The sequence below is a fragment of the Nothobranchius furzeri genome, chromosome 6 (genome assembly GCF_043380555.1).
Source record: "Nothobranchius furzeri strain GRZ-AD chromosome 6, NfurGRZ-RIMD1, whole genome shotgun sequence".
NCBI classification, from domain to species: Eukaryota; Metazoa; Chordata; class Actinopteri; order Cyprinodontiformes; family Nothobranchiidae; genus Nothobranchius; species Nothobranchius furzeri.
The window spans coordinates 53,142,803-53,154,439 of record NC_091746.1 but is presented as its reverse complement, the minus strand read 5'-3'; the positions used below and the strand labels follow the sequence as shown (position 1 = coordinate 53,154,439).

The 11,637-nt window shown below is 41.9% G+C and overlaps 2 long non-coding RNA genes across 6 annotated transcripts; one reads left to right on the top strand and one right to left on the bottom strand.

Moving 5' to 3' along the window:
- Positions 1 to 342: 342 nt before the first annotated feature.
- Positions 343 to 6,412, top strand: LOC129163918 (uncharacterized). The gene is made up of 3 exons (XR_011520976.1): positions 343 to 1,250; positions 2,730 to 2,893; positions 6,185 to 6,412. It is a non-coding gene; the product is annotated as an uncharacterized lncRNA (long non-coding RNA).
- A 101-nt stretch (positions 6,413 to 6,513) lies between these two features.
- LOC139070478 (uncharacterized) lies at positions 6,514 to 10,736 on the bottom strand. 5 transcript variants are annotated; one of them, XR_011520972.1, is made up of 6 exons: positions 9,176 to 10,736; positions 8,892 to 9,096; positions 8,336 to 8,809; positions 8,108 to 8,252; positions 7,570 to 7,694; positions 6,514 to 7,252 (listed from the first exon to the last, which is right to left on the bottom strand). It is a non-coding gene; the product is annotated as an uncharacterized lncRNA (long non-coding RNA). The 5 variants fall into 5 exon arrangements; XR_011520974.1 differs by having other exon boundaries at positions 6,516 to 7,252; positions 8,336 to 8,438; positions 8,536 to 8,809; positions 8,892 to 10,733; XR_011520971.1 differs by having other exon boundaries at positions 6,516 to 7,252; positions 8,892 to 10,734.
- Between the last annotated feature and the right edge of the window lie 901 nt (positions 10,737 to 11,637).

Genomic DNA, 11,637 nt, shown 5'->3' with positions numbered 1-11,637 from the left:
TTCCATGTCAGTTACTGTGTCCTTGGGCTACGCCCTCCTTAGCCGCTGGTGATGGTCAGAGGGACTGACGGTGCCCATGTGCAGCCGCCTTGCCTCTGTCTCTGTCTCTGTCTGTTACCCTGGATGGCTGTGGCTACATTGTAGCTCATCACCATCAGTATGTGAATGTGTACAGCCTCATTTATACTTTTTCGTCTGCGTCGGGACGGACGTTCGCAACACCATTATTCATCCTTGCGAGCCTGCTGGAGAGCCCTTGCAAGGACGGACGGAGTCAAGCTCTCTTTTCTAAACATCCATCCGTCGAGACGGAAAACGCAAGCTTGTGATTTGGTCTGGACCCCGCTGTTATGGTGTCAGGTTTCCGCCAAAACCCGTGCAAGCGTAGCCAAAACCCGTGCACGCGTATTGTGCACATCGCGCGTGCGAACGGGACTCGCGCGTGGAGGTTAGAACCTCATGAGTGAAAATATACATGGCGAGGAGGTCATTTGTACACTGAGAGGGAGCAAACTGTGTCTGTGAGCGCACAAGGATGTGCACAAGTGACAAACCTCGTTGGCCAACGAGCACACGGCAGAGGAAAACATGCGCGCGGCAGCCTCACTGCGCGCTCGGTGCGGCAGCCTCACTGCACGTGTGGCAGCCTTTCTGCGCGCTCGGTTTCTGATTCTGCTCGCTCGGCTGTTGGGAGTTTTGGCACTCTGGAGGCGTGGAAGAATTAAAGTGCCAGAAACTGAGCAGTTGAACTTTCAATTTGAGAGCAGAATTTCATATCAAGAGACCATCTTTTTAATTTCAGAATACTATTTTATATTATTGCTCTCAAAACTTGTAATGCTTGCGCTCAAAATGTCTGCTCTCTTTCAAATTCACTCTGTTCTCCTTCAAATCTTTGTTTTTGCGCTCAGATTTAACCTTCTTACACTGGTATTGTCTTCTCATGTGACAACTTTTTCTCTACACGGATCAAAACTCCTCCCACAAGTCTGTCCCCTGCTCTCACGGATCTTGTCTGCTCTCGCTCAAAACTTAGAAGTACAATCTCCTAGCAACCGCTCAGCCAATAGAAAGACTTGTGGGACTGGGCGGGAACAAACCTCTTTGGGGTGCGCTCGTTTTGCGCTCTGTGGATTTTCCTGTGTGGCTGCCGCATCTGCGCACTAACAGCCTGGCTGATACCCGCCCTGATCTGGAGCGAGAGTTTCACCTGCACCAGCAAAATGGACCAGAACCAACAAGACGCTCAAGTAAGTTATTTTTCAAGGCTACTAGCTGCAGTTTATTCCATAAAATTGTTTTGTTATGCTACTTTTTACGACTCCTCGCATTTAATATTGCAACAGGGGCACATAGCTAGGTGGATTAGGTTATTCACTATAGCTACAACTTTCATAAAATGGCCTCAGCAGATTAGAGTTTTACCCTAACATATCACTCGTCCCCAATGCTAGCTCTGGACCTAGTGTAGATGTTTTTTGTTTAGTATTCCCACCTTTGTTTTTAATAGTTAGCTCTTTGGACATTACAGTAGTTATTCGTTAGCGTTTACTCCATGAACATTGTTTCCTCATCTAACTGCTAACTATCAAAATGTGTTTCATCCATCGACATAAATATATCCCAATGTTTTTCTCGCGCTGTAATGAACAAGATGGGTCATCAAAGTAAGAGAATGTTATTAAAAAGTGGAACTCATTATAATTGAATGATGGAAAATTTTGACCAAAGCCGTAGGAGAAAACCGTTTTTGATAGGGAAACACATTTTGACACAACACCTGCCCTGACTGGCGCGTCAGCTAGCTTTCAATCTGTTGGTATGTTTCTGAAAATATTAATGCTATGTTAAGTGAGTGTAATCCAGTAGTAATTTCCCCAACAAAATAACAATTTCTATTTTTGCTCAATTCCTGCCTCCTTCCATTTCATTTTGCACTTGCATTATTTCTTTTTGTAATCCTGTCAAACCTAGCCGTTGGTCTTTAAACATAATGAGCCTAACTTACTAATACTGAGTCTGGGGTTACATAAGCAGTAACAAAACAAAAACAGTTTCTGTTTCTAAGTCTCAGCAATGAGTAAGGTTGTATTTCTGGTGTAAGCGAACTAACATTTGTTTTCTGTGAAATGCGCGAAATGTTGTATTACACAGTCTGTGGTACCATGATGCAGCACAATTCGCTGTTGCATGTTAAACCACAGAAGATGTAGAGGAAAATGAATGTAATGGCTGAGGTGGAGGACCTGTAATGACACCAGAAAATAAGAAAATGTGTAAAAGCTTTATTAAAAGTTTAGTCCTGAAATTCTCATGGTAATCCAGGGAAGCAGGTTGGTGCATGGTCAGGGAACAGGCGTGGGTCAGGGCCAGATAAACAGCAGGTTCCATCCCAGCTCCAACCAGAGAGTGCTGCTGTTGTGTCCTTGGGCAAGACACTTAACCAACTTTGCCTGCTGTTGGTGGTCGGAGGGACCGGTGGTGCCAGTGTTCAGCAGGCCCGCCTCTGTCAGTGTGCCCCAGGGCAGCTGTAGCTACTATCTGGCTTATCACCACTGTAAGCATGTGAAAAGGGTGTGGCTGTTGTGTAAAGTGCTTTGTAGGCCTTGGACTTGATAAATTTCAATAAATGTGCAAGCCAATTACAATTTTTTTCAATTTGTAGGTGTTTCCCATTTGCTGTATAACCAAATACAACTTTTTCTGTGTTTTTTGTTTTATTTCTTTAGACTGGTTCCATCCGAGAAGTTACGAGAAACCTTATGGATTTACTGAATGCTCATCTACAAGCAGAGGGCCCGCAACAAACACCAACTGTGCCACAGCGCACAACACCAGCGACAACACCTTAACAGACTATCCCTCGGTCTACAGTTCATCAAGAAATGTCAAGGTAAGTTAAGTGTAGAAATGTAAATATTTGACATCTGCATTGGTTTATTCAGTGGTTTGAAATTAAATTATTCCAATGATGCTTTATTATTCATCTTAGAAAGAGGCTTTCTGCAATTGACTGTATTTTTTTTTTTACATAGTGAAATTAAATTCTGAAATAATGTAAGCAGTGTAGTATAGGCTACAGCTAGGGCTGGGCAATATATAGATATTTTAAAATTATAAATATAATTTTAAACGAGAAACAAGATGACTTTGTATTGATATAACTAGTCAAGCCACATAAGCTAGCAACTAGCTTGCTCCGTCTGTAAGCGGTCATTTCATGTATTCTCACAAATCTGCTCAATCAGAAAACCTCTGGGTCAATGTTCTGCCCTAAACTTTGCATTTGGCTTCATGGTTTTTAATTATTTGGGGATATTCGTTCATGTTTCATCAAGCCTGTTCACCGTGGTTACCAACGGAGTTCTGTTTACCCCTCCCTCGTGTAATTGGGAAACCACTACAGAGAGCCGGAGTGGCCAAATTACCTCAAACATGTTGTAATGGCTTCAACTGTAAACGTTAGGGTTAACATTTAATTTTGAAGGTGAGTTCAGCGCTAAAAGTTTTTCTGGTTCCGGTTTTTGATGCTTTGCTATGGTCGGGGCTCAGCCACGTGAGTTCGGAATAGAACGGGTGGTTTCTTGTTCACATGTGATTCCCAGGGCTTCTCAGGAATGCGGAAATCCCCGAGCATGTGGGCGGCGGTAAAGACGCGCGGAAGAAGTCTGCGGTGTCCGCCTATGCTAAACAATAATTCCTCATCAAACCGCTGCACCAACACACACTGCGCTTCTCTAATAATCTGCTCTCCTCTAATCCTTCCTACTTCAGCGCTGTAGTGTCCTCCGCTGCAGACGTGTCCTTATAACCGCTGCTACACACACACACACTGCTGTCCTCCTCTGCTGCGGAGCGGGTGACAGCAGCTCAGTGCTTCATGTGGGCTAAACAGCAACCAGGATGAAAAGTAATCGCATATGCGGAAACCCCCCGGTGTTTGATCCAACTCCCCAATAGGAGGCGGTAGGTGTGAGTTTCAGCTGCCAATCAGTCCATAGTGTCTGCTCGGCACCAGCCGGACCTCCGAGGGAAGTAGTCTGGAAAAAAAAGTCTCCTTAGAACGAAATACACACATGTGAGCCATATGCGAACAAAACATTTGGTTCCGAATGCATCCATGCCGACCCAGATGTGAAAGCGGCTTAAGTGAGGGAAAATACTAACATGGGACGACTGTGAGAATAAGGAGTAAAATAGTTTAGTTTTAAAAAATAGTTTCCAGCTCAAAACAGGAGACTTGACAGGTGTGATCCTGGAATTGTGGATGAAGTCTGTCAGTGAAGCTCTTGGGATCACAGCTCCACCTCTCAGTTCAGACTCCACGGAGCTCCTAGTATGTGAGTTCTTGTTCTCTTCTGTACTTTTAACGTTAACGCAGGAGAGTGTTTGCTGTTGTATTTCAGTTATAATGTGAACAACCACACAAAACATTAAATTTACTCAAAAATTCTGAATGGATTTTTAAGACCTGCCGTGTGAACGTAGCCTTAAGCCTGATTCATGCTTCTCCGTCTGCGTCAGTGCGGAGACACGCGACGTCCTTGCGTGCCTGCCGGAGAGCTCCGCAAGGACGGACGGAGTAAAGCTCTCTTTTCTAAACAGCCATCAGTCGAGACAGACAACGCAAGCTTGTGATTGGTCAGGATGCCGCTGTTGTTTACAGCGCCGCCATTGCACCCTCAAAAACATAAAGAGAGCCGAGGATAACAAGCAGCAGACACGGAGCAGCTTGAAGAATACCTTGCGAAAAAACTCTAAAAACATGAACTTTTAGTTCCCCCGTGACTGGAGGAGAGAGAAGATGCGCAGCAAGCGTTTTATTTGTGGACGGAAATGACAGGAAACGTGGGTTTAGAGGTGGCGAGCGCATGAAGAGGTGGAGGAGAATGAGAGACAAATATGTCCGTGTTAAAAGTCTCTTATATACACAAAAAATACAATATAAACACACTATCTTGGACCAATACATGACAGGATACCACAGAACAGCGCTACGCCCTCTGTTGTCCTGCCGAGGAATTGCTTTGCAACGCTCTCCAGGAGACGGAGAAGTATGAGAGCAAAACGCTTCCATCAATCCGTGCGTGTCTGTCCCTTGCGGAGCTGACGGAGAAGCATGAACCAGGCTTTAGACAGCATGTTTCTCTGTACATAAGCCGTACCATAGACATCATTGGCTGCTGGAGAGTAACTGCTTCACCGCCATATTGAGTAGGTTTCTAACTCCAAAACCCAATTTGAATCCAGTCATTGGAGCAACTATGCCTGTTTTTGTGCAGCTCACAGTTCCAACAACCAGCAGTTACATCTGCCTGTAAGCTTTGTTTGTTAATAAAGTTATATAAAAATAAAAAAAACTGTTACGTCACGATCTCCTTGCTTTCTACAGGAAGTTTAAAAAATTATTTCAATAAAGATTGAAACACAAACATGAAGCTAAATGAGGAGCTCTATGAACATACTGAACGCCGCTTTAAAAGATACTGAATGTGAAATATGGCATTTCTCTACTGCTGACTGATGAAAGGGAGTCCGATGTGCCTGTTGTCATTTTGCAGGAGGTTGAACGATCTGACAAGGTAGTTAGCCCGTAAAAAAATTGTGCTGCAACACTCCCAGTGCTTTTTTTGGTGGCCTTTACGGCTATTCATTGGTAGGCTCATCACGGAACACAAAAATGTAGCTTGTTTGTTATGATTTAGGTACGTACTGCCCCCTAGTGGCAGAAAACTACAGACTGTCGCTTAAAGAAATAGCATAAAATGGCCAGGGATGCAATTCAATATATATTCTCTTCTACGGTTTTAAAATTTTGAAATAATTATTTATCGATCGATTAGATTTTTTTAAATTAATATGCTTTTATTCATCAACCAGCCCTAAAACCTACTAAAGGTTAAACATTTTAAATTGCAAACTGTACTTAATTACGGTGATGCAAGTAAATGACAATTACACCCCTGCAAAATAGTAAAAGTTCTAAATCAAAACCATTTTGAATTTTTGTTATTCTTGTCCCTGCTATTTGTAATTTTTTTTAAATCTAATTTTGACATATAGTAATCCTGCACAACAATGTGATAATTTGGTTTCTATTAAAATTTAGGAAATTTTGCTTATTTGTTGACAAATTGCAGCTCAATATAGAAACATCATCATTGTTCTCTTGTTGTAATGTCAGGATTTCCAAGAGCCAGACATCGACTGGGATGTTGCTGCAGAGTACAGCCCAGATGTGGACGGTGCTGCTGTGGTCCCGGAGTTCGACAGTCCCCTCACTGAAGAGCAGCATGCTGAACTGCATCCATGCTTTCGTTCTTTTTTAAACACAGAAACAGTTTTGTTTACCTGTTAGTAGCTACAGTTTCGCCGACGGCTGCCGGCTTCTTCAGGCTGACGCTGTTGGTGGCGCGTCACTTCCTTCTCCGTTTATCTGCGGGCAGTTGTCTCTGCTGCCCGCAGATAAACGGAGAAGGAAGTGACGCGCCACCAACAGCGTCAGCCTGAAGAAGCCGGCAGCCGTCGGCGAAACTGTAGCTACTAACAGGTAAACAAAACTGTTTCTGTGTTTAAAAAAGAACGAAAGCATGGATTTAGAAAGACACAGCAAGAACACACCTAAGATGCTGAACTGCAGTTGCTACTGGCACAAAATTGGGAGCGTTCAAACACTAAGGAACTTTTATCTATTGTGCAGAGAATATGTTAATGCTGCTTTGTCAGATTAATGTGTACTTGAAATAAAAAATCAAGAGATCAGTTCCAGTGCTTTTATTAATGTTACAAAAGAAATACATAACATGTATTTGAAATGGCAATAAGCCTAACTTTATGGATTCATGTAACAATGTCGCTTTCTAGCTCCAAAACATTACATTATTTAACAAAACCATTTGTCTTTTTGGATTCAAAGTTAAATTTGAACCATTATACAGTAACCTGAACCCAGAACAGTGGCCATCTTGTTTTCACTTAATGTCTGCTAAAATCAAATCTATCACAGACTGCCTGAGTAAGCTGACTTTCAAAGTCAGTGTATGTAGTAACGTGCCATGTAGGTAAGGTGATTAAGTGTGGTCCATACCGGGTGGTACTGTCGTGATCAACATTTAGTTATCTTGTAAAATTCTCTTTCTGTGTCTGTTAGTGGCACATGTGCCTGGCCTGAAACCCACTGAAAAAAATCCTTGCACTGACAACTGCTTTGCTCCACAGCCATCTGATGGGCTCCCATCTTGGTCATCTGTTCCTGAAGGGTGAAAAAAAATCAGTGTGTCACTAACATGATTGAGGTACTGATTACCTCTCTGTAATTAAGGTGTAATGGCTAAATCAGTTTCAAAACAAATATAATTTATTTTTAAATTTTTTTTATTTGATGGGGGATTGAGTGAAACACAATGGTCTCTCTGACACTTCAAAATTTTCTCAATCAATCAATTTTTATTTATGTAACACCTTCCACTGCCTTTGCAGGAGCCCAAGGCACTGAACATAACAATTTTAAAAAGAGCTAAGCATTATGAGCAGTAAAAGTGGAATAATCCTGCATGGTTCTGTGGCTACCTCCTTCTTCCAGGTTTTGCAAGAGGTCCTGCAAAAAGTTGATCATGTCCACTTCCTTTGTGTCTTACTGATCCATTGTCACTGTACTGAGGAGCCAGTGCCTCCACAACGAAGTCTGCATCCACCTACAAAAGACGTTTTTAAAAATACTGTGAATTAAAAAGATAAAACTGTTAGGGCTGCTTCTGCTTATCCTGCAGAGCTAAATTAATATAAGAAAATGAAGATGTATACCACTAAAAAATATGTAAAACTTCATTGCCATGATATTAGAATAAAAAATACATCTGATAGCTTCCTTAAAGAAAACTTAAAATTGCTGTCTGTAAAAAAATGATAGCTGTAAAAAATAAATTGGGGCAAACATTGTTAAACAAACAGATTATTGTACTTGTGAATCGATTTGATTCTTAGTATTTTTATAAGAATCGATTAGAACTGTTGATGGAACAAAAACAGCTTCAGCTTCTCTGCATTTCCTATATGTTTTTGTAATGGACATAGTTTTTTTGCAGAGGCCTAAAGAATTTGTACTTACCTGTTTAAGGTTCCCAGGAAGAAAGAGGGGCTGAAGTGCCTGGTGGTGTTGTGGCAACAGCTCATCCAAACCCTAGATGGCCAGTCCTTCTCTAAGCTGACTTAGCATCGGTATGAGTCTCATCACCGAATGCAAACTGATGGCCCTAGTAAAAAGAATAATGAACTTGTAATAACTCAATTTTCAAAAATTGCATGACTTGTTTAATGCTACATTAACATAGCCTACTCAATGATGGCCCTTTTGCAATTGCTGTGAATTGACCAGTGTAGCCACATGCTACAATGGCATCAGAAAGGTCTGTCAGTGCGTCTTCTTCGGCACGTTCGACCTTCAATCAGAAACACTTGTTAGTACAATTTACAGAAAATAAATTATTCTGTTTAATTTACCTCCTGAATCAGGTTCTGGATTTCCTTATCAGTCACCTCTGGCACATCTTCATTTGTTATTTGTCCATGACGCAAGAAATGGTAAGACCAAGTAGAAAAGAAATTCGGTGCTGGTCCTGCTTGAACCAAGCTGGTGGCAATGATCTCCCCACAGATCCTGAACACAAAACAAGCCAAGTTACACTGCAGAGCAGCATCATACTGTACATACCTGTATCTGTTTTCCTGGTAGTAAGAGATACTATATTTGGGGTTTTGCCTTTGCATGAAACGCCTTCAAATAAGTTCAACTCAAGGCCTCGCATCATTTCTATTGGGAAAAAAGAAATGATAGTTTGCCATTTTCAACTATATTCAAAGTTGGTATGTTGACATTAGCAAGGAATACATACCAGTTAGGAACTCTCGGCGTAGTGCTCCTTCATCAATGTCGTGTTCTCCAATAAAGGAAACAATTAGCTGGTTTTTGGGGGAAGCCTGCTTCTGTCTGGCCCGCTGTTTCAGACCTCTCTGGTAAAGGTCGTCCCTTGTCACATTATGTTAAAGGTTTTAGTGTTGTCAACTCTTTCTTGTAGGAACTTCAGGATGTCTGATAAGCTATTGACAACAACATTGTGTTTATTATTATTTATTTTAAAACCTACACATTAACACAAATGTTTGTAAAAATTCTAACCAGATTAAGTGCTTGGAAGAGTCATCCACATCCAGTATGATGCTGTTCAGATGTGGAAACAAACAAAAAAAAAAGATTAAACTCTCATAACATATTGTGTACAACGTGCATGGGTAAAAACATGCACCTGTCCTCTTTCTCCTTCACCACAAAAGCTGGCATGCAGTTGTATAGACTCCTGAGTAAATTCTTATCACACAATGGACAGGAAACCTATTAAAGACATTTTTTTAAATCAGTGACCAACAATCATTGTTAAGTAAACAATAATGATTAACATGAAATGTAATTAAAATATTCTGTATATTGCTAACGTGCATGTTTGAAGTTTGATTTAAAGGGATATTCCACCCTAAGTGAAAATTTGTCTACTGTCTAAATTGGCTCCTGCAAATGTGTTACTTCTTACTTTTCATTTGCAGTCAACATGATTATTGAGCTCAACAGGAATAACTGGTATCATAATTTAGTAATTTTACAGTTTTGCACACAAAATGCTACTACCTCCCATTAAGTTACATGGTTTATTCTCATCTAAAGCAGACAGACTGCTGGCAGATAAGAATTACTGCGCTGGTTAAAACAATCCTTTTTCATTCACTTATCCAACTCTGGGGAATACGGCACTAGAAAACATTTTTGGATCTTTCCCTGACACATATCTAGCCCCTCATAACTCGATCCCCAGTTCCTGGATAAAACACCGGACATTTTATTCCATGTAGGACCCTAATCCACCTAGCTATGTGCCCCTGTTGCAATATTAAATGTGAGGAGTCGTAAAAAGTAGCATAACAAAACAATTTTATGGAATAAACTGCAGCTAGTAGCCTTGAAAAATAACTTACTTGAGCGTCTTGTTGGTTCTGGTCCATTTTGCTGGTGCAGGTGAAACTCTCGCTCCAGATCAGAGCGGGTATTAGCCAGGCTGTTAGTGCGCAGATGCGGCAGCCACACAGGAAAATCCACAGAGCGCAAAACGAGCGCACCCCAAAGAGGTTTGTTCCCGCCCAGTCCCACAAGTCTTTCTATTGGCTGAGCGGTTGCTAGGAGATTGTACTTCTAAGTTTTGAGCGAGAGCAGACAAGATCCGTGAGAGCAGGGGACAGACTTGTGGGAGGAGTTTTGATCCGTGTAGAGAAAAAGTTGTCACATGAGAAGACAATACCAGTGTAAGAAGGTTAAATCTGAGCGCAAAAACAAAGATTTGAAGGAGAACAGAGTGAATTTGAAAGAGAGCAGACATTTTGAGCGCAAGCATTACAAGTTTTGAGAGCAATAATATAAAATAGTATTCTGAAATTAAAAAGATGGTCTCTTGATATGAAATTCTGCTCTCAAATTGAAAGTTCAACTGCTCAGTTTCTGGCACTTTAATTCTTCCACGCCTCCAGAGTGCCAAAACTCCCAACAGCCGAGCGAGCAGAATCGGAAACCGAGCGCGCAGAAAGGCTGCCACACGTGCAGTGAGGCTGCCGCACCGAGCGCGCAGTGAGGCTGCCGCGCGCATGTTTTCCTCTGCCGTGTGCTCGTTGGCCAACGAGCGCACGCAGGTTTGTCACTTGTGCGCATCCTTGTGCGCTCACAGACACAGTTTGCTCCCTCTCAGTGTACAAATGACCTCCTCGCCATGTATATTTTCACTCATGAGGTTCTAACCTCCACGCGCGAGTCCCGTTCGCACGCGCGATGTGCACAATACGCGTGCACGGGTTTTGGCTACGCTTGCACGGGTTTTGGCGGAAACCTGACACCATAGCTGTCGTCTACAGCGCCGCCATTGTACCCTCAAAAGCATAAAGAGAGCAGAGAATATCTAGAGCAGGGGTGTCAAACTCATTTTAGCTCAGGGGCCACATTGAGGGAAATCTAGTCCCAAGTGGGCCGGACCGGTAAATAAAAAAAAACTTCAGATTGTTTTCTTTGTGTTAATACAATCAAAATAAAACAAGGCTGGAGCCTGAGGACAGTGTAGTACAAGTACAACACCTGAAGAGTATTTGAAAATTTGAAAAAAAAAAAATAAATAAATAAATCAACAAATAAAAAAACATTCCTTAGTGATTCAAAGAGCTTACAGATCACATGGCAACATCAGTTTCATGCGGCACTTAAAGTATATTTGACTCATTTTACTTCACATCTTTTAGCTTTCACCAGAACATGAATTTCAGAAGTCACATCCTGAGTGGCGGCCAACTTCAGGATATGATTCAAGTTCTTGTGTGAGCCTTGAGCGCAGCTTTGTTTTATTTATACTCACTACAGAGAAAACTTGCTCACAATGGTAAGTTTATTTTCACTCTACATTGTAAAGTATGAAAATAAAGTTTACACAACCATCTCGCGGGCCGGATTTAACCCGCTTGTGGGCCGCATCCGGCCCGCGGGCCGCATGTTTGACACCCCTGATCTAGAGGCAGACACGGAGCAACTTAAAGAATACCCGCAGAAAAACTCTA